The sequence below is a fragment of the Nerophis lumbriciformis genome, linkage group LG15 (genome assembly GCF_033978685.3).
Source record: "Nerophis lumbriciformis linkage group LG15, RoL_Nlum_v2.1, whole genome shotgun sequence".
Classification (NCBI taxonomy): Eukaryota; Metazoa; Chordata; class Actinopteri; order Syngnathiformes; family Syngnathidae; genus Nerophis; species Nerophis lumbriciformis.
Window position 1 is genome coordinate 9,199,307 of NC_084562.2, and position 18,990 is coordinate 9,218,296.

An 18,990-nucleotide genomic window follows, 5' to 3' on the forward strand; every position below is an offset into this window, starting at 1 on the left:
GGGGTTTTGAAATTGCAACAGTGATGGTCTGGTCCGGTGTCTGGCTGTCTGCCACATGATGAATACAAATCTATTGCTGTTATCTCTTTTTGTTACAACACTTTTAATGAGTTTCTCTTGGGGATTGGCTACAGAACATTTTTCTTCCAGATCCAGCCTCTAGACAGTGTCACATTGAATCCCAATGTGCCCTTTGGGGTTTGTTAATATACACTCTTTACTGAATGTGCACTGCATAATACTAGAAACTTTCATTACATGCAGAGTTAACCTATCACATCATGTTTCACTTCCCTTGACATAATTTGAACACTGACATTGTCATATAGAACAATATAATGATCTGTGTAGCTATTCAGCCATACTTATCTTGTTCACTCATGGAGCTGATCTATCACTGTGTCTATTGTCTGCCCCCAAGCACCCTTTTCATGCTGTCACAGTTTAAAAGACAGAAGAACAGGGCGGTGCTGAAGACTGTTTTTGTCTGTCATCGTGTTCCATTCTTAATCCCGCCAGCTCCAGCTATGCCTGTTGGAGCAGTGTGTGGGGGAGGGAGCTTGTGCAAAGCACGCCTTCGTTTTCCTGCAGCTCTGAACCTATCATGGGGGATGGTCTGTAAGGAAGCCTGTTTGATTCCTTAAATCCAGGACACCATGCCTTGGATTGCTTGTTGTCCAAGGACATTTCAGGAAAAGCTTTGCATGAGCAGGCCTACGGGTTTGGATCAGTAACCCGATTATTTATGAAGTTGCCTCTGGGCCTGGCAACAATGGATTTTGAAACAATTAAGATGCGAATGAAAGGGAGGGGTTTTGCCGTAAGTCATAGTTTAACTGTTATGGAATAGCACCCTTGTCTAAGTAGTCTTCCATTAATGGGCTAAAAATCAACACTGACTATTAGTTTGACAGCTTTCTCCTCTTTTCTGCATTTATTTTGACATGTTGACACGTGGTCATAAGCTCTCATCGCTGCTCATTTATCAACAAAACTCACAATTACAGTTTGTTTTCAAAGTTTCCGCAATGTTTTCAAAGAAAGCGGGAGTAAACGTAAAATGTGTTGGAACATAAACAAATGTTTATGACAGACGAGCACTTTTTTACCGTAAAACTAGGGCTGGGCGATATATCGCGGGTTTGTCTCTGTGCGATATAGAAAATGACTATATCGTGATATTCGAGTATACGTTCTCACGCAGTTGCTTTTAGCTGCTGGCATTACACTACAGGCTCTACTCGCTTTTTCCTGTCTCTCCTTCTCACAGACAGCAAGCGCACCTTCTTACACACGTCACATACTGTCACGTCATACGTCACATACGTATATGCCCTCCCCGAGCAGAGAGGTAGCAGCATGGCTAACGTTAGCTGTGATGCTAGCGGTAATACGAGCGAAAGAAGGTGCGAATCTGGTAACAAATGAAGGAAGAATTAATTCCCCCAAAAACAGCAGGGGGTCCATCGTCTGGCTTCGCTTTGGCTTCAAGTGGGAATATATCGAACAGACAACCGTAATTTGTCAAGTGTGGGGCAAAAGCGTTGCTATAAAAAGTAGCAGTAGCCTACTGCTAATATATAGCATCATTTAAAAAGTCCCCTGCTAGTGAATGAAGAGTGCTCACTCCAATCCAAACCACTTTATTTATATAGCACATTTAAACAACATAAATGTTTCCAAAGTGCTGCACAACAATATGAAAAACAATATTTGCGTACTCCGCACGTCAACATCTCCATTCGGTGCCACACGCCCACACCATCAAAATGCCAAGGCAAACATTTCCAGATCAACACCGTAAGAAAAAGATAGTGATTTTTTTTTAGTTGTGATTTCCTTCTCTGCATGAAAGTATAAAAATAGCATATATTAATGCAGTATGAAGAAGAATGTTTTAATGTAGACACATAGAATCATCATATTGCTGTGATTATATGCATCAAGTGTTCATTCAAGGCTGAGGCAAAATATAGAGATATATATCATGTATCGCGATATGGCCTTAAAATATCGCGATATTAAAAAAAGGCCATATCGCCCAGCCCTACGTAAAACATACAGCGAAACCTCGATTTATGAACGCCTCTGATTGCCATCTTTTCAGTTTGCAAACCTTTACACCGTGCCAAATTTGCCTCTGTGTGCAAAACATGTCTCGGCGTATGAACTCTTCATTCATTCATTCATTCATTTTGCGTGCGGCTGGAAGCCATATAGCGCTGCCATTTTGATTAGATCACATCCTGTACACAAAGGCGAGGCCATTTTGAAGAGGCGGGGCCCACTACTTCACATCCTGTTTACCTAATCATTACATGACCATCACTTCTCAGTGCTTCAGCATTTTCTCAGCTTTTCTCGCCATTTACCAAGATTTGTCTTGTTTATGGGTTTTAAAAAAGCCAACAGACCAGCCTGGAAAGAAGAAGGGATTCGCTGTAGACTTAATAAGGACTATTTGCAAGGAGTACGATAATGGCTGATTTAGTTGTTAGCTTCAATGGGTAGCGTCAATTCTAAATTGTTTATTTCCACAATTTCCGGAGCCTGCGCTAGTCAGAGCTGTGTCAGCCTGTCTTAGAGATGACTGTGTGATCGTAGCGTTATAAATGTGTCCAAACGGCCGCAGTCTTGCTGTATCAATCAATCAATCAATGTTTACTTATATAGCCCTAAATCACGAGTGTCTCAAAGGGCTGCACAAGCCACAACGACATCCTTGGCTCAGATCCCACATCAGGGCAAGGAAAAACTCAACCCAATGGGACAATGAGAAACCTTGGAGGGGACCGCAGATGTGGGAACCCCACCTCGCCTTGGGCGACCGGTGCAATGAACGTCGAGTGGATCGAGCATAATATTGTGAGAGTCCAGTCCATAGTGGATCTAACATAATAGTGAGAGTCCAGTCCATAGTGGGGCCAGCAGGAGACCATCCCGAGCGGAGACAGGTCAGTAGCGCAGAGACGTCCCCAACCGATGCACAGACGAGCGGTCCACCCCGGGTCCCGACTTTGGACAGCCAGCGCTTCATCCGTGGCCACCGGACCTGTGCCTCCCCCCCTCCACCACCACCACCACCATGAATTGATTTACGTGGACCCCGACTTAAACATGTTGAAAAACATAATCGGGTGTTACCATTTAGTGGTCAATTGTACGGAATATGTACTGAACTGTGCAATCTACTAATAAAAGTTTCAATCAATCAATCAATCAATCAAATCCACGAAGGAGAGGGGGGCAGAGCAGAAAAGAAACGGCAGATCAACTGGTCTAAAAAGGGGGTCTATTTAAAGGCTAGAGTATACAAATGAGTTTTAAGATGGGACTTAAATGTCTATAATGTATAGCCTCAGGTTGCTTTAAACTAGCGTTTTAGTTAGTTAGCTTCCAGCTTGCAACACCTTTACTTTGAGGATTTTATCGGCAAAAGGGGATTTGTACCGCACCAAATCTTTATTTATGATGAGACCGGACATTTTTGGAAAAAGATGCAGAGCGGACCTTTATTACAGCGTAAGCGTAGGCACTACCAGGACACATGCTGATGTAGGATCGCTGCTAGTTTCTGCTAACGCTAGCGGTGACTGTAAGAATGTTCAAAAATGCCACAAACATTTGCCCACACAAGGTAAAAAGGATTTTCCTTTTTTTGTAGCAACATGGTTGTTAACGTGTTGGAGAGCACCAACGAGACTTTTGTGTGTGCGCGCGCGTTGACAGTTAAGCTTGCTGTTGTTGTTTGGATAAAAAATGTCATTGTTGACCCATCACACCTTTATGTTGGTTTGATATATGTTCAGTATGCACATTAAAGTGTCTTCAAAGTAGGGCTGGGCGATATTGCCTTTTTTTAATATCGCAATATTTTAAGGCCATATCGCGATACATGATATATATCTCGATATTTTGCCTTAGCCTTGAATGAACACTTGATGCATATAATCACAGCAGTATGATGATTCTATGTGTCTACATTAAAACATTCTTCTTCATACTGCATTAATATATGCTACTTTTAAACTTTCATGCAGAGAAGGAAATCACAACTAAAAAAAAACACAATTTTTTTCATACGGTGTTGATCTGGAAATGTTTGCCTCGGCATTTTGGTGGTGTGGACGTGTGGCACCGAACGGAGATGTTGACGTGCGGAGTAAGCCCTCTTCATTGTCTAGCGGGTGACTTTTTAAATGATGCTACATATTAGCAGTGTAGCCGAGTGTCCTGGGTTCGCCTATACAGTGTACTTATATAATAGAATAATAAACGGGAGACATTAGAGCAGGTTCGGTAGCCACCGCTTCTTTAATGTCAACATCACACACCTCCTTCCGCAACCACACACACCCTACGTCACAGCCCTACGGCAACTCTGGAGGGACAAAACTCCTCCTCCTTACTAACACACTCCGGTAACTTGGGACACCCTGAACTGTTTGTTACAGCAGTAATGCTACTTTTTATATCAACGCTTTTGCCCCACACTTGACAAATTACGGTGGTCTGTTCGACATATTCCTACTTGAAGCCAAACCACCGCCAGACGATTGACCCCCTGCTGTTTTTTGGGGGAATTAATTATTCCTCCATTTGTTACCAGATTCGCACCTTCTTTCTCTTGTATTCGCGCTCGCACCACTCCGCTAGCATCACAGTTAACGTTAGCCATGCTGCTACCTCTCTGCTTGGGGAGGGCATATACGTATGTGACGTATGTAAGAAGGTGCGCTTGTCTGTCTGTGAGAAGGAGAGACTGGAAAGAGGAGGAGAGCCTGTAGTGTAATTCCCGCAGCTAAAAGCAACTGTGTGAGAACATATACTCGATATCACTATATAGTCATTTTCTATAACGCACAGAGACAAACCCGCGATATATCGATATATCGCCCAGCCCTACTTCAAAGTGTGCATTTTTTAACAAAAATACGGACTTTCGTCAAGGCTAGAACCAATTATTGATGTTTACATTGTTTCTTATGGGGAACTCTGTTTCACTATACACACTTTTCGATTTATGAACCATGTTCAAGAACCAATTGAGTTTGTAAATCGAGGTACCACTGTAAGCAGATAATGTTTGCAACTTGTGGATGACAGTGCACACCACGGGCAAAAAGGGAGCTTTTGGTGGTATTTATTTTTGCAAGCTATGCACACATCTGTGTGAATTTGTCACCGTTGTGTTGTTTTTTAAAAGACGCTTTATGCAATGCAAGCCTGTGACAACCCCAGGCAACCGCAACCCTTCCGGTCTGCTTGGCAACACTTGGGTAACAGTGGTTTACAACATCCTGTCGCGGGTAAAGCTAGGCCTTAAAATTAAAAGCGCACCAGTAAAATAGGACAGTTGCACCACAGTCCCATGTGTAAACATTAATAGGAATATGAAATATTAAGACTGATAACAGTTTTCTTCTTGTCCCTTGCTGGTAAACTGGAGTTACAACTCCCAACATAGATGTTCATTGAATAAAAATGCAAATATATTAGTTGATGTTACTACACATGACATTGTTTCATAGTTATAAAGAACAATTGCCAATTATATGGACATTAATAACCAATTGGTAACATCAAATTGGTAAAACACAAGCAATGCTACTGATTTTTATAAATTAAATTAACAATTTTAGGCTGTGACAATCACAAAAAAAACAGCAAAATCCTGGATGAACTGAAACGACACTTACATAAGAGAAAGGTAGGGCATTCGGGAAAGAGTCACCATATTGTTGACTTGACAAAGCCTTAATCGCACTTAACCAGGTTAAGGTGTTGTCATATTTTGCAAAGTAGGTCAGTAGTGGTGCTAAGTAAGGCATTAGATAGAATCTAATGCCTGCTAGACAACATATTGTTCTTGTTGTGATCCGCACCTAATAGAATTACAAGTCTAAGACTAAATTACATGAAAGGTACATTGAGAGAGGAATTGTTAAAGGTCTAGAGGTTGATATGAATAGAGTAAGTAGAAAGTAGGTTGTTGCTAAAATGGAGCCAGTGATGCGCTTCATTGGGCTCATGACCTACCAAATGGAATTTCTAAATTAAGAATCAGGTTCAGCTCTTTTTCTTGCTTATCTTGAGTGAACGTAATGAGAAAAACATTATTAATTCACTCACAACTCTGCTTCATTTTTTTAGGGCTGAAATTTACAGAATTCCAAAATATTAATGACTTAACTAATGAATTATCTTTAAATGTAAATACCCGGGTTGTCTTCAAGTAATGATTTTCATAGTCAAATTTAATTTGTTATTTTCCCCTGGTCTACGATCATTCAAATCTATAACATTGTTTTATTTTTTTTAAAGTGAGAAATTAGAATTTTGATAATATGTACAACTGTGTACTGGGACACAGTTGGGTAAGTAAGGGACAAGCGACAGAAAATGGATGGATACTTAATACAGTCTTTCATTAAAATCAATTAAGGTTTTCATTTGTGACTTTTTTAATGTAAAAAAAAAAGAGGTTTAACTACGCACCATGGCTCAGATGGTGGAGCGGCCGTCCAGCAAATAAAATCAAACTATTTATAAAGCGTTTTTCATACATAAAAGAAATGCAATATAAAGTGCTTTACAGATTTATAGACAATACCTGAGGATTCCCGGTTCGAATCCAGCTTCCTCCATTCAAATCATAGTCGTTGTGTCCTTGGGCAAGACACTTCACCCACCTTCCTCCCAGTGCCGGGTGTATGAATGTGAATGGATGTTTGGTGGTTGTCAAATTGGCAGCCACCCCCAGGGCAGCTGTGGCTACAAAAGTAGCTTACCACCGCCACTGTGAGCGTGGAATAAATTAATAATGGGTTCTCAGTTCTCATTGTAAAGCGCTTTGAGTGTCTAGAAAAGTGCTATATTATTCTAATACATTATAATTTTTACAGTAAATGTTGTAACAAAGTTTCCGTATGTGAACCTGCAAAAGGATCATCACCTTTTCCAGAGGAGAGCTACATCTTCGAGGGGAGAGGTGATGCGTCCCGGTGCGTGTCGTGTTTATTTTCTGGCGAGTCCTACAAGTGAAGCTCCATGTAAAACAGCAGCGTGTCCGCATGTAGAAACATCTTCCCAATATTCTTGTGTGAAGATATATTTTTTAATAGAGTGAGAGATGTTGGAGGCCGAAACACAGCAAGCTGTTTCTAGAAATGTCACACTCGGAAGCATCGACCGCTCTGGCTAAGCGTGATGTGTTACCTCTTTCTCTCTTAAAAAACGATTTGTCTGCACACGAGAATATTTTACCAATATTTATAGAAGACATAATTATCACAATCAATATATCCTCCCAACACACCTGCTGTACTCTGAGCCTCAGCATGTAAACAACTCACCTCCCTCCCTCTGAGGGGGCAGGTGATACCTGTCCGATGAATTGAATCTTCGACTATTTGAAGGCAGCCCTCGTGAATACACTTTTTCAATGTGATATATGTGATGATTCACCGCCAGTTGTCTGTAAGCCCTTTTTGTAACGTTTGTTTCATCATACACTTTTCAGGCAAAAAGAAGAACTGCATTTTTCTCAGTAGTTAACCGCAATTTCCAGGCTATAGAGCACACCTCTTTTTAAGCCGTACCCACCTAATTTTTGGGCAAATTTCTATTTTGAACACACATTGGGTGCACGTGTCGATTAGCCACAGGTTTACACATTGAAAGAGGAAATATTTACAAATTTAAGGTGGATTTCCCCTGCGCGCTGCAGGTTTTCCCTTTTTCAATGGCCGGGTTGATCTTCTTTGTGTTACGCCTTAGACATGTGCATTTTGTGAACTTGCGGACAAAAAAACATATTTCCGGGGTGGACGGCGTGGCGCGGTTGGGAGATTGGCTGTGCCAGCAACCTGAGGGTTCCTGGTTCGATCCCCAGCTTCTACCAACCTAGTCACGTCCGTTGTGTCCTTGAGCAAGACACTTCACCCTTGCTCCTGATGGGTCGTGTTTAGTGCCGCCATCAGTGTGTGAATGTGGAAATAGTGTCAAAGCGCTGTCAGAACCTTTAAGGTAGAAAAGCGCTATACAAGTATAACCCATTTACCAAAATGATGACGCAGTTTGGCCCGTGCGGAGAACTGAGTTGTGCTGCTAAACAGCTAAGTTGTGTCCACAATTATGTTGTATTTAGGAAAAAGGGGGAAATTACGTTACTGGTGTTCCTAATATAATGGCCTGACAGCATGGAAGTGAAGTGTGCAGTGTTGTGGATGTGTGTGGAAGTTAGGGCTATATACTCGATATATTGCGGGTTTGTCTCTGTGCGATATAGAAAATTACTATATCGTGATATTCGAGTATACGTTCTCACGCAGTTGCTTTTAGCTGACAAAACAAGCGCACCTTCTTACATACGTCACATACTGTCACGCGTGCAACGTCATACGCTCTCACGGAGCAGACAGGTAGCGGCATGGCTAACGTTAGTGCGGTGCGAGTGGTAATACGAGAGAAAAAGGTGCAAATCTGGTAACAAATGAAGGAAGATTAATTCCCAAGAAAAACAGCACGGGGTCCATCGTCTGGTGGTGGTTTGGCTTCAAGCGGCAATATGTCGAACAGACAACCGTAATATGTCAAATGTGCGGCAAAAGCGTTGCTACAAAAAGTAGCAGCACTGCTAATGTGTACCATCATTTGAAAAGTCACCCGCTAGAGAATGAAGAGTGCTTGAAACGTCGCATGTCAACATCTCCATTCGGTGCCACACCAACAAAATGCCCAAGCCACCATTTCCACATCTAAACCGTATGAAAAAAATAGTCAACAACAGAAGGAGATAACATCCGCAGGAACCAACCACATAGCGAAGGATATACACTATTTGATTTCCTATTATGCAGCTCATTTTTATTTGACAGTTATTGAAATATCTTGTGTGACATCATGCACAAAAGTGCACTTTATTTGTTTTAAACTATTTTAGTGGCGTTCTGTACAGAAAGTGCACTTTAATTTAGTCGTGTTTTGATATGTCATCTTAGTGACATCATGCACAAAAGTGCACTAATAGCTTGTTTTAAAATGTCTGACAATCTTGCACTTTCTGTTTTGAAATGACATGAATGTTTGTGCCACTGCTTAATAACTGTTTAATGATTACAGTTTTGGTCAATTGACTTAGTTGTGATTTCCCTCTCTGCATGAAAGTTTAAAATGAGCATATATTAATGCAGTATGAACAAGAATGTTTTAATGTAGACACATAGAATCATCATACTGCTGTGATTATATGCATCAAGTGTTAATTCAAGGCTAAGGCAAAATATTGAGATATTAATAAAAGGCCATATCGCCCAGCCCTAGTGGAAGTGCTGTCGCTATTCAGGGACAGACAGCGTCACACAGGAAAAATCCATAAATTAGCTGCAACATTTCTATAAAGCGCTGGAAAAACTAGCGGCTTATAGACCGGAGATTACAGTACCGGTAGTTCTTTTCCGTCACAAAAACAGTTGAGTAACTAAATGTAATTATTTTATTTTTGAAGTTTACAAGAGTTAATCAACATTACATCTGCAGTGGAAATCCTGATACATATTATATCCAGTGGCCTTGTCAAAGTGGAGTTGTGGCTGCCCAAGCATTCAGAGCTGTACGCTCAGCTTTTCAATGAAAACATTTAGTATCACAGAATTTTTTTTAGTAACACAGGAAAAAATTATGAGCAATATGAAATGTCCTAAATAACAAAATTTGACTATTAACACTTAATGTACACATTAACACACGTGCATATAAACCCAGTGTTATCATAAGACCTAATGCAAACATCAATTAAACATTTCTGTCCCACAGCTTTAATACTACGTCATGCCGCACACACGTACTAAGCTACATAGTCTCATAACATGACTGACATCACATCACATGCAATTCCATTACTGATCATAATGCTACTCATGCGCATGCCAGAATGATGAGTGATGTCTTCAGTCAGTACGTGTCCATGCACTAAATTAGTCCGATTTCTCAAATAGTTTGGCTCTAAATAAGCCTCCTACAATCCATAGAAACACCTTAATCCTGTCGTATTCGGTTTTTCAAAAGTCAAGAGTTACACACCTGGATTATGTGATTTGGAAACCATGTTGTAGAAAGAGGACCCTTCGAATCGCGGATGCCAGTCTCAATGCGCGGGATGCAACTCGGAAGCAGATACCTTTCGAACAAAATCCGAATGAGATGGAAGATAAAGAAGCGTGTATATTAAAGGCAAATAATAAAGCGTACACAAACCTTTTCACGCTGCATATGTGCAAGCCAACTGATTAACTTTCCGCACAACTGGCAAGATAGTCCAGAACAATAGCAACCTTCCTCTGGAACAGTATCAATCCTAGTGTGACATAGATCAACCGTAAAAGTAATTCAGTTATCCGCGCTAAAAAGAAACAAGCGTTCCCTCAGTGTACGGGAGGCACATGGCGTATGACCAATAGTAGCATTTGAAAATTAACTATTTGAGAAATCAGACTAATTTAGTGCATGGAAACGTAGTGATTGTAGTGAGTCCCCAGGACCCACAAAAAGTTGATTTCAGTCAGTCCTTGGAAAATTCAGTAGGACCCACAAAAAGAGTCTGTTTGCAACCTTTATATGCATGCCTAGAGGGTCTAAGTTTCCAAAGTATTTTAAGCATAATATCCCGACCATTAACGGCTTTTAGCACATAATGACATAGTTGCTTCTCTTGGACTGTATTTGTGTATGTGCATGTCCTCCTTGTGTGTATGAGACAGGAGTAAGTGACAAGAATGAACCTTAAACAAATTCCTCCGACCAATGAGCAATTTTTATTGAGTATAATTGAATATAGACATATAGAATATGGACACTTAAAAAATAATTTTCTGTTAAACCATTAATGATAAGCTATATTGTGGTGTTCTCAGTAACTGAGATCAAGTTGCAAACAGATGAGCACCTTTAGAATTTTGTATTTCTCTCTCGTTCATATATTTGTATTTTTATAAAAATGTTTTATTGAAATCATTAGGTGTTGGTATGATATGATATGGTTATAATACCAGATGGATTATTTTTGTTTAATGTGTATTAAAATTATCACAAGGGCATGACATACTGTACACAATTTTAATAAAATAACATTTTAAAGCAACATAAGTAACACCTAAATAAATGAGTAAAATTTATATGAAAAAAGTACCAAAAATATCAATAAAAGTGCTGATTTGAACACAATTGCAATCGATGTGTCTGTTTTGTTGAGAGTAGTGCAAATGCTAAAGTACATGAAATGTTCATCTGAAAAGTGCAGACAATTCTTTGTGATGGTGATGAGCCACAGCTGGAGAAAAGAAAAGACAGAGACCGAAGTTTGTATAAGTGACATTGAAATATAATAGCTAGTCTGATCATTAGCATTGAAAATATAGCTGCAGTTGTCTGCTGACCAGCAATAATAGCTTATCTTTTTCTTCCGTGGCATTTTTGCGTTCTCTTTTCCTTCTTCCCATCTTGTCAGAAGACGTATGCTCAGACGCCGTCTCGCAAAACAAAACAGCGATCGCCATTCAAATTATTTTTCATCACCGATAAGTTCGGACCATGTTTGCTTATTTAATTACAGCACATCCCCTGAACGTTGTCATTGACTGAGCACAGCATCGAGCAGTGCTCATTGCACAACCTTTTTTTTGTCGCAAATGCGAGTAAATTGGTCGCGCTTTTCAGCCCTGGCATTGGTTGCTGCAATATGACAATCTTGACATGGGTCCTTCTTTTCCTGTGACTTTAATAATGCTTGGGTCAATAGGCTTTTGTACATTTTACAAAACAAATGCTTTCTGTAATATTACAATAAAAACAATAACTGCTGGAGAATGGTTGAATCGGATATTAACACTGACCAAAAATATATTATTGAGAAAACTAAACTTCTCATTCGTATGGCACCATGAACAATCTGTGCATTCAAAACTAATTCTAATGATACAAAGTTTGGGAAATGTGCTCCAAAATAATTGCTGATGTCACTATTTCTTTACAAATCTTAAAGGTGCCATATGTAATAATTCCATGTCAAGTCATCATTAAATGGCCCTGATATGTCAAAAGGCATTAATAAATCATGTTCTTTTCGAATACCTTTTATAACTGACAACGGTAGTTAAGCCGGGATATGCTCATTTCAAAATTAGATTTACAGCCCCGAAATATTGTTATTGTTTTCATTTCGATGCCCCGCCCTCCACCGTTTGACCAATTAAACAGTCCCTGAGTGTGTCACATCCAGGTTGCCAGATAAGCACCGCCCTCTTCGTCGAGCTACTGCCACTGGTAAAGTTACTAAACATGTCAGACCTTAGTAAATCTAAAAGGCGTTGTGACAATTCTCAACTTATTCATGACGAAGCCAGGAACAAAACGAGGATTTGTATCGGGGATGCCTTTGAAAGAGGGAGACAATTGAAGGTGGAGACGATTTTTTCAAACTTGTTAATTTCCTCCTTGAGAAGTAAGTCAGACATTTACTTTTTCTTATTACTTAAGAATAAATGAATAAATAAATGGAAATGGACATTTTGTATGTAAACGATATTGTCCAATACAGTCTATGATCTTGTCTAACAAAGCTAGTATGTTTGTGCAACGAATGCTTTGTTGCGAAGCACCATCACAATAGTGTAGCTTAGCATGCTAGCCTGGTCAATGACACATCAACATATAGGCTAACGGGGGAAATATATGCCTGTTAGCCTGTATGTCGATGTATCATCCAACTGACAGGAAAAAGTATATTTCGACAAAGAAAACCTATGTGGATATGGGTAGTGTCAGTGCCTATTTTGTTCTCAATATGCTTATACACTGAGGAAATGAGTTCCAACATTAGCACGGCTAATTGCAACTTATGGTACTGTATGTGCATTAGGCACATATGATGTGGTATTTGCTTGGCACAATATAATGCATTACAGGTAATGATTTTCTACTTTGTGCATTGCCATGGTAGTAGGCTATATGATTTATGCGTAAAGTGGGTTGGCTCATAGAATTGCACTCTGCACTGAAGATAGCGTGCATGGAAGAGAATGCAGTGCGTCAAGTTGGATGCAACATGGAGTTAAGCTGAACGAAATGTGGCGGTAATTTTACTGTTGGCCTTGGCTTGCCATCAAAGTGGGCCTATGCGATATATAATATATAACTATATATAATTTGTTCAATGGTGGTCTGTGCGGTCAAACTAGACATTTTAGCACGGCAATGGCAACAATCTGTGCCGACACCCGACAAACATTTGCTGCGTAATTTTACAAATACATTTGACTAATCGACATCAGTAAAATGTGGCATAATTACTTAGTAAACCATCTTGCAAGAAGCATAAACCTACAACGTTAGACTCGTCGATTGTCATTTGAAGTTCCTTAGAGTAGGATTTGGCTGCGTATCTGGCAACCTCAGTCATGGAGAGTGGGAGGGGACTACCGTATTTTTCGGAGTATAAGTCGCACCTGCCGAAAATGCATAATAAAGAAGGAAAAAAACATATATAAGTCGCACTGGAGTATAAGTCGCATTTTTTGGGGAAATTTATTTGCTAAAACCCAACACCAAGAATAGACATTTGAAAGGCAATTTAAAATAAAGAATAGTGAACAACAGGCTGAATAAGTGTATGTTATATGACGCATAAATAACCAACTGAGAACGTGCCTGGTATGTTAACGTAACATATTATGGTAAGAGTCATTCAAATAACTATAACATATAGAACATGCTATACGTTTACCAAACAATATGTCACTCCTAATCGCTAAATCCCATGAAATCTTATACGTCTAGTCTCTTACGTGAATGAGCTAAATAATATTATTTGATATTTTACGGTAATGTGTTAATAATTTCACACATAAGTCGCTCCTGAGTATAAGTCGCACCCCCGGCCAAACCATGAAAAAAACTGCGACTTATAGTCCGAAAAATACGGTACATAATTTTGACCGTGATTGCGCCACCATTTCTGGCCACATTGCTACATAACGGCACCTTTAACTTTCGACTCAAAATGTATGCTCAACAAATAATCAAAGCATGAATCTAAAACTAAGAAAAGCATGCCAGAGTAAAAGAAAATTATTTGAAAGTGAAAAAATACATAAGTCAGACTTTGCCATTAAATCCTAACTATTAGTTTAAAATGGACAGCTGCCTTGTCACAGCATGAGTAAAGATGGTTAGCATGCATGTTGTTTGCAGATACATTCTGTGTGATTTGGGTGTGACTGTGCAGCTTCATTCTCATGCTTAATTTATGCTTCTGTGTCACACCTCCCCCTCCAAAATTGTGCCGCAAAGGTTGACGTCCACTTACAAAAATATCAAATTGCGCATTGCAATGGCGCTGACTGTAAAGGCCGTGATTGGTTTGTCTTTTAGGACATTCTTTTTTGCGTATTTGACTTGCTGAGAGTGCGTTAAGCCTGCAAATACCTCATCGTAATATTTTGGATCAACTGTTGTAACACATTGATTAGTTCCAGCTCCAACAACACTTTTATTCATGTGTATACGCACACGCACACATTCACAAAACAATTACTATTGTTCTCCAGCAATTAATGTAAGCTAATATGCTACTTAGTCAACAATTGTCATGCTAGCACACTGAGTCGATTCACTGGAAAACACTGTTCCTGGCGCACCGGCAAAGGATTGAATTGCAAATGCTCAACCCCAACGCAGAATTTTAAAAAGATGAACGCATTGTCGGCAGGTACCGCGTGATGACTACGCAGAAGCATAAACCGACTTTAAGTGTGCGTAGATACACATCCCCAAAGCATTGTCTCTCAGATACTCTCAGATCCTCTTCACTTTCTTTCCCCAAGCAGTTTCCACTTCAGCGTGCATCTCACCTTCCCACCACTCATTATCATACATTTGTAGAGGCAAGAGCAAGGCATTCCTCAACTGCCTCGATCTGGCATTAGCCTTGATAAATGGAGCAACTCTCATGGAAAATTACATCGGCAGTGTTATTTTGAGAAAAGGTGAGAGGAAGGAATTGGAGCACTTCAATGAAAGAGTTCAGCCACCACTGTGTAGCTATAGTCGGTGGAATGAATGGAGCTGCAGCCTGTTTTTTATTTATTTCTTTTTTTCAACCTGTGCCTGGGTTTGTACTGTTTTCTAGTCCACTCCTTTTTAAGTAGTGGATCAAAATACTTCTTAAATATATACTGTGCTCAGAATCTAGATGTGGTTATTCACCATGTGTTGACATCCAAGCGCCCTCACAGTATAGGGAAGCTTTTTACCAGATTGAGTAAAGCAGGCACCCTATGGTTTGGGGTACTTAAAAGGATAATACAAATCCTTATCGAGTGACACCACATTGCTACTAAAAGTGCTAAGCCCCTATTGTGTTCACCTTGACTTTACTGTGTGTATGTTTTACACAATTTGTGCGCAAAAGCCTGACATACTTTGCAATACGGCATAAACTGAGGAAGCCTACTTGGATGAGCAGCAAAACGTCTTGAAGACGTTATCCATAGGCATACGGCAATTGGTTTGGACAACTGTCTGCAACCAGATTTTATAGCTTGAAATTTGAATTAACATTATTTTGGACAGACAATTTAATTAGACATCCAGCAAAATAGATGCCTCACAACTGTAACAGTGAATAGGGTAATAGCTTGGTTGTTGCTTTTTACTCAGAACCCAGTGGAAATGGTATACTGCCACGAGTCTGCACACTTTAACACAGGGACACCACAGGGTTGGAATGGTTCAAACAATCCACGGTTCGGGTCCTATCACGATTTTGTAAGACGTTTTTTTTTTTAGTTTGGAGCACATTGGTCATAATTGCGTGGCGCAGTGGAAGAATGGCCGTGCGCGACCCGAGGGTCCCTGGTTCAATCCCCACCTAGTACCAACCTCGTCATGTCCGTTGTGTCCTGAGCAAGACACTTCACCCTTGCTCCTGATGGGTGCTGGTTAGCGCCTTGCATGGAAGCTCCCTCCATCAGTGTGTGAATGTGTGTGTGAATGGGTAAATGTGGAAGTAGTGTCAAAGCGCTTTGAGTACCTTGAAGGTAGAAAAGCGCTATACAAGTACAACCCATTTATCATTTATCATTTAATTAAATGTTACGGTTAATTATATGCAACAATCCTTATATTTATTGGTAAAATACATCAGTGGACAATTTTAACAGTATTTTAAGTCAAATGTACCAATGAGTGCTTTGAGTAAGTGTTGATATAAGGTACTTTTTTTAAACCTTTATTTTGTTAGCTCATTTAAACCTGATTCTGCATACAGCACTGTTAATGTAAAGGCTGGAGGTGGGCTGCTGTTCTTAAAAGTGCTTGACTGACAACTGCAATGTTTTTGAGTGGAGATGACGAGAGGGTATGTAAAAATTAAAGAAAATAATTACAGCTGTAGTCCTGTCTGTACTTTGAGCTTGCATCAGTGGTCTTGTTCACAACAACACAAACGCAAGAGCTGTGTTACGGGTGTATGGGTTGACCTGGCTAATATTAGCTTCATAGTTTGTATAGGTTACTTCTCCTCATGATGACAGCGTATCAGTCACATTCATGTCGATTTCCATGATATTCCTTGTTTAACAGTACATTTTGTTGTTGTTGGCCAATTCCATGATTCCTTCCATGAGTCTGTTAACACGGAAATTGCTTTGCTTCACCATGAGCATATATATGATCCGAACGACACGTACACAACACACGCGTGCTCCGAACCGTCATTGGTCATCCAAATTGTTTGGATATGTTTCATAAACCGTTCCATCCCTAGAACACGGCATCACACATTTAAGATTGTCTGGTGTGGCATTTAAAATACTTGACAGACAAGGACTTTGCTTTTCTCTGAGTGGTTTCAGTCTGACTTGTGTCCTACTGGCAGCTCGCGAGCGATGGATTGGGCGCCCCTGCTCTAAATTGTCCGTAGGTGCGAAAGTGGGTGTGAATGGTTGTTTTGTCTATCAGTACCGTGTGACTGACTGGCCACCATTCCAGGTCGCCCACACCCCCACCACCCCGCTCCCCTGTCAGATGGGATAGGCTCCAATTCACCAGTTACTCTGAACAGGATAAGCTGGAGCAGCAAGTGGTTTCAACTGTCACTCTCCAATGGCCTACAACTTCACTCCACCCAACAACAACACGCTACAATATAATTTTGAATTGTTTACATTGTGATAGAAATGTTAAAATGTCTGATGTGACCCTGTGTCAATCTATAAGTGATTAATCTCATGTTAGGGATTACGGTAATTGTTGTTGTTGTCGGGTAGTTGCTAATGTGGATTTATCTTTGTAATGGAGTTAGTTATGTAATTGTAAACTCACCAGTGCAGACACTATTCGTCCAGAGTCTGGAACTAAATACATTAATTGGCTCACTTATCTCATTTTGGATTGCTATTGATTCTTAGTCCAGTCACACACACAGCCAGCCAAAATGGTTACAGCTGGAAAATGTAAACTATGCCTTCAAATTTGGCTGGCCGAAGTGCACACATCATCGCACACAAGTATGTGTATGTTTTCTGTGCCAGTTTCAGTCTGTGGTTGGCATAAAACAATGTGTTATGGTTATATAAAAGTGTTGTGGGGAAAGCATTCTTACAAATTAAAATTCCTTGAAAAATCCCAGTTTGCTCATAACAAGAATACTTAATCCCTTTGAGGGAAGTTTTGCTTTATTGTATCTGCAATTCTTGTCTTTAGCTATGAAGCATGTCCTGATGTGCTGGATCTTAGTAGCAATGGCAACATCAATGGGCTTGACAGAATCTAAGACAGTATCTTATTTCTTTATCAGAGTGATTGTATTTGCATACACACTTACATGTTTGTCTACATCCGTGGAAAGCAATCACAGACCTGTCAAACAAAGCCCCTGTTATGCTTTGTCTCTCCCTCGCTCTCGCCCCGAAGCTTTCCATGAAGTGTATTGCTGTGACTGGATCAGCTTGCTTAAAGGCAGGCTTGTGGGGGAAGGGAGCAAAGGCTTGTACAACTAATTCAGCTCATGAAAGAATTGCAGTAAGAGCAGCTGTCTTCCATTGTTAGCCTGCACATTTCCAGCGTGCCTCTTTTCTGCCCTCGATGTTGAAGTAGTAATGCTGTGACAGGAAGATTAAGAGAAAACTATTAAAAACGAAGTTATATAGTGATTAAGTTTTTTTTTGGAGAGTAGGGACAGTGGGGATCGAGTACATTTCATTTGAATGTGATCATGATAAGAAGATGTTACCTGAATGCTCAGAAAATGGTAAATTAATAAGGACTTTTTTGAAAAATGCTAGGACTATTGCTGAGTCCAGCTGTCTGGATTGTCTCAGGTTTTCTCCAACAGACAGATAAACATAGTTTTTTGCGTCGTGAGACAAGGCATACGGCATCTGTTGGGTAAGAGAAGTGGGCTTGAGAGTAAGAAAGTGCCTCCGGAGAAGTTGTCCGGTGTTATGAATGGATAGACTCTTTGACCCTTAATACACTGAATAGCATGTCACAGGCTGCTGGGGCTGTATGTGGTGTGAGAGGCGCTGCCAGAGAGCTCTTGGATTCCTGAATCCTTGAGGCATGTGGTCTGATTAGCAGGACAAAACCCACACAGTGGGGAGGAGCAGACATAGCTTCCCCCCCACAACTGGAATTTTCTACCAGCGAGGAAAGAAGTGGCTCGAGCTTGGTTGTAATTTGCTATGGTTGGAGAGTTGTATAAATACCTCTGTGCTCCTCGTAGATTTGCTAAACATATTTCTTCTATTCCTTTGGCAAGTGTTCATGTATATCGAAAGTAACATAATCTAAGCTTTAAAAAAATGAGACAAACGAAGACCAAACACGTTGGTCTGTAGGTGACCTACCGAGCGAGCCACAACTGTTCTTGTCTTCCTAATATCCCAATGGCTGTAAAAGTAATGCACAAACACAACGCTCTTCACCAGTCTT

General features: G+C 40.2%; 1 protein-coding gene across 3 annotated transcripts in view; it reads left to right on the top strand.

Annotated features, from left to right (window-relative positions):
- The window catches only part of znf609b (zinc finger protein 609b), a 162,116-nt gene that overhangs the window by 40,161 nt on the left and 102,965 nt on the right, over positions 1 to 18,990 (top strand). The gene's annotated exons all lie outside the window — the stretch shown is intronic.